Source organism: Callithrix jacchus, chromosome 2 (genome assembly GCF_049354715.1).
Source record: "Callithrix jacchus isolate 240 chromosome 2, calJac240_pri, whole genome shotgun sequence".
Taxonomy (NCBI): Eukaryota; Metazoa; Chordata; class Mammalia; order Primates; family Cebidae; genus Callithrix; species Callithrix jacchus.
The window spans coordinates 120,469,357-120,474,158 of NC_133503.1; the positions used below are offsets into that span (position 1 = coordinate 120,469,357).

The window sequence follows — 4,802 nt, forward strand, 5'->3', positions numbered from 1 at the left end:
GCCTCGGCCTCCCAAAGTGTTGGGGTTACAGGCTTGAGCCACCGCTCCCAGCTGCCTACTAGTTTTATAAATAACACATCTTGTATTGTTTTCAGCTGTCTGTTTCCACACTGCAGATAAACTTTATGAGTCTCCTCTCCTTCCACTCAGAATGCTTTTTCTGGTCTCAGATGGCTGACCTCCCTCAGCCTGCTCAGGGCTCTTCCATACCTTCTTTTGAGCCCATGCATAGGCATAGATGCTTCCCTTAGTTTTCTACAACCTTCCAGAAATCTATGTATTAGTTTTATCAAACTATTCTGAAGTCTCCTGGATAATATAAAGTAAGAAAACAGAAATAATAACTTGGAATTAGACCCGGAGAAATGCTGGGTTGCAATAGAGACAACAACAACAATACAACTCTCCACAGCCTTCAATAAAACTAAAATACCCAGAAAAATCCACAAACGGAAGAAAATATAAGTTAGGGGAAGAACATTTGAAATCAGAAGAATAGCATGGGCTGACAAACAGTGCTACAGAATGGCAGGTGTTGAAGAAAAGAACTGGAGTGAGATTTTCTAGCAGAAGCAGAGCACAAACAATGCCAGCAAATATTCGTCCCAGCAAAGGAAGGGGCCCTCTGTGAGAATTGCTGTGGGTAGAACCAAGAACAAGCAGGGAAGAGCATTAGTGTTCCATGAAGCAATGTGAATGATTGTGGACAGTGTGGAGAATAGGTTGGCAGTGGGAGATGATATTAAAGAAATTACTGGTTACAGAGGAATATAATAGGAGATATATATTTTGTTTTTGTCCCAGTTTCTACCACCTAGCTCCTAAAACCTTTGTAATCTCCAAAGCAATAAGAGTGTCTTTGTTTGGTAATGAGATGATTGGTGGCTGGGGACCCATAGATATCGTTACTGGGGCTAGTCACCAGAAAGACCAAGGCGTGATTAGAAAGTCAGAACTTTCAGCCCCAACTCCAGACCTCTGGGAAGGAGAGAGAAGATGGAGGTTGAACTAAGCATTAATGGCCAATAATCTGATCAATCTGGCTACATAGTGAAATCATTGTAACCAATCCCCTTCCCCAGTGACAGGGTTCGGAGAGCTTCTGGGTTAGCAAACACACTGAGGTGCTGGGATGATGGTGAGAACAAGGAAAGTCTATGGACTCCCCAACCCATGCATACCTTGTTCTATGCATCCCTTCCAATTGGTTATTTCAGAGCTTTATCCTTTATATTAAACTTGTAAAGTGTTTTTTCTAAGTTCTGTGAATGTTTTTCTAAGTTCTAGCAAGTTATTGAACCTGAGGAAGAGGTCATGGGGACCTGAATTTATAGTCATTTGGTCATAGGTACAGGTGGCAACCCAGAACTTGTGAAAGGCATCTGAAGTGGGAGTAGTCTTATGGGACTGAGCCCTTCACCTGTGGGGTCTGTGCTAACTCAGAGTAGTGTCACAATTGAATTGAATTGTAGGACACCTAGTTGTTGGCCAGAGAGTAGGAGAATTGTTTGCTGTGAGAAAAAAACCCCATACATTTGGTGTCAGAAATGTTTGAGTAAAAACAGCTCAGCATAGTAATGTCAGAAGGTGGATATCTTGAGCTAAGAAACTGTGAGAGCAACCTGTTATGGTTTGACTATTTTTGTCGTCTTGAAAATTTGTGTGAAACTTAATTGCCAATGCAACAGTATTGGGAAATGTGGCCTTTGTGAGGTGATTGAATAATGAGGGTTTCATCCTCATGAATTAGATTAGGTGCCCTTTAAAAAGAGTTTGATGGAAGGGTGACCCAGAATTCCTACAAGGTGTCCACCTCTGGCCCCGGGGCCTTCAGCAGCCGCTCCTTCATGAGTGGGCCCAGTGACCACTTGAGCCCCTCGAGCTTCTCCTGAGTGAGCAGCAGTGGCTTCCGGGGTGGCCTGGATGCAGGCTATGCTGGGGCATAGGCATGGGAGGCATCACCTCCGTCACCATCAACCAGAGCCTGCTGAACCCCATTAAGGTGGATGTGGACCCCAACATCCAGGCCGTCCATACCCAAGAGAAGGAGCAGATCAAGACCCTCAACAACAAGTTTGCTTCCTTCATTGACAAGGTGCGGTTCCTGGAGCAGCAGAACAAGATGCTGGAGACCAAGTGGAGCAGAAAACGGCTCGGAGCAACATGGACAACATGTTTGAGAGCTACATCAACAACCTGGGGCGGCAGCTGGAGACTCTGGGCCAGGAGAAGCTGAAGCTGGAGGCGGAGCTTGGCAAAATGCAGGGGCTGGTGGAGGACTTCAAGAACAAGTGTGAGGATGAGATCAATAAGCTTACAGAGATGGAGAATGAATTTGTCCTCATCAAGAAGGATGTGGATGAAGCTAACATGAACAAGGTAGAGCTGGAGTCTCTCTTGGAAGGACTGACTGACGAGATCAACTTCCTCAGGCAGCTGTATGAAGAGGAGATCCCGGAGCTGCAGTCCCAGATCTCCGACACGTCTGTGGTGCTGTCCGTGGACCACAGCCGCTCCCTGGATATGGACAGCACCATCGCTGTGGTCAAGGCACAGTACGAGGAGATCGCCAACCGCAGCTGGGCTGAGGCAGAGAGCGTATACCAGATCAAGTATGAGGAGCTGCAGACGCTGGCTGGGAAGCACGGGGATAACCTGCTGAGTACGAAGACTGAAATCTCCAAGATGAACTGGAACATCAGCCGGCTCCAGGCTGAGATCGAGGGCCTCAAAGGCCAGAGGGCTTCCCTGGAGTCCGCCATTGCAGATGCTGAGCATTGGGGGGAGCAGGCACTCAAGGATGCTCATGCCAAGCAGCAGGAGCTGGAGACCGCCCTGCAGCGGGCCAAGGAGGACATGGCAAAGCAGCTGCGTGAGTACCAGGAGCTGATGAATGTCAAACTGGCCCTGGACATCGAGATCGCCACCTACCGCAAGCTATTGGAGGGCGAGGAGAGCCGGCTGGAGTCTGGGATGCAGAATATGAGTATCCACACGAAGACCACCAGTGGCTATGCAGGTGGTCTGAGCTCTGCCTATGGGGGCCTCACAAGCCCCGGCCTCAGCTACGGCCTGGGCTCCAGCTTTGGCTCTGTCATGGGCTCCAGCTCCTTCAGCCGCACCAGCTCCACCAAGGCTGTGGTTGTGAAGAAGATTGAGACCCGCGATGGTAGACTGGTGTCCGAGTCCTCTGACGTCCTGCCCAAGTGAATAGCTGCAACAGCCCCTCCCAGCCTGCCCCTCCTGAGGCTGCCCCAGAGCCCAGGAGGGAGGCTGCTGTGCAGGGGAGTGCAGGGAACAGGAGACCCACCTGACGCTCAACCCTAGCCCTCAGCCCACCGGCGGGGAGTTTACTGCCTGGGGACCCCCCTTGCCCATGCCTCCAGCTGCAAAACAATTCAATTGCTTTTTTTCTTTCTTTTTTGTTTGGTCCAATATAAAATTTCAGCTAGCTTGGAAAAAAAAAAAAAAAAAAAAAAAAAAGAGCTCGATGGAGAGAATTTGCCCCCTTTTAACCTCTGTTTTCTGCTATGTGAACACATATACTTCCTTCTCTTTGGAGGATGGAGCATTGAGGCACCATTCTGGAAGCAGAAAGTAGCCCTCGCCAGACAACCAAATCTTCCAGCACCTTGATTGTGGAAAAGTGCAAAAACTGTGAGAAATAAATTTCTATTCTTTATAAATTTCCAAGTTTCAAGTATGCTATAATAACAGCACAGGTGAACTAAAACACAACACTTGCCTCTCTTTTCCCATTTACTAGGTTCTTTTGATAATAGGTGAGCCAGGAAAAACTCATTGAACTAGGAACAAAAAAGTAAAAATGTTGCATCCAAATGAAGATGTCATAAAAAGACAAGAAAATCAGAGCTCAGCTATAGAAGAAATCTCCCCAGAAAAAGACTGCCAAGATTAGAAGAAAATCACAAACATTTTTATATTATAAAGAAAAGCTATATATATATATATAGTCACAGTTATAAAAATCATGGAATAGAAATAAAGGAACTCAGAGAAAAGATGGCCAGACAGTAGGAACGTGAAACTGAGAACTGACAGAATTCAGAAAAGAAATGAAAGAAAAAGATAAAATTATTTCAGAAATGCAGATTAAATTGCAAAAAGCACAAGTGACACCAGATTTAAAAACACAATAATGATATGAGAAAGAAAATGGGAAAAAGTAAAAAAATAAAAGAAATAAGAGACTAGAGAGAAAGATTAAGAGAGAAACAAAGGAGATCCACAAACACATAATTTAAGTTCTTGAGGAATAAGAACAAAATAAAGTAACAGAACAAATAATTTAAATTATTCAATTTATTCAATTATTCAATTTTAAATTATTCAAGGGAATATCCCTAAAATCACATATGACTTGAGTCTCTTGAAAAGGAATATCATATACCCAAGAAAACCAATCCAGAATCAACATTAAGATATAAAGAAATAAACAAAAACCAGTTTTGGGCTTTAAGGAATAAAAACAAAATTCTTTGGATAACTCCGCAAGAAATCCAGGTCATGAGGAACAAATATCAAGCTGCATCATACTTTTCAAAAGCAGCTTTTGATGCTTACAGAACATTGTAGAGCCCTGTACTCAAGAAAAGAAGTCTGAGCCAAGCATTAGATACCTAGCCAAACACTCCTTTATGTGTACAGGATTCAGATAATCTATGTACAACATGGAAGATCTTGAAGATCCACTTTTTCCAGTAAAAAGAAAGGTGATTAAGGAAAGCAATGGCAAAGGAACAAATAATAAGCAATACATAGACTTAAATATAATATCAATA

At 44.2% G+C, this 4,802-nt stretch overlaps 1 pseudogene; it reads left to right on the forward strand.

Moving 5' to 3' along the window:
• Positions 1 to 2,148: 2,148 nt before the first annotated feature.
• Positions 2,149 to 3,636, forward strand: LOC100398075 (keratin, type II cytoskeletal 8-like; annotated as a pseudogene).
• Positions 3,637 to 4,802: the final 1,166 nt, after the last annotated feature.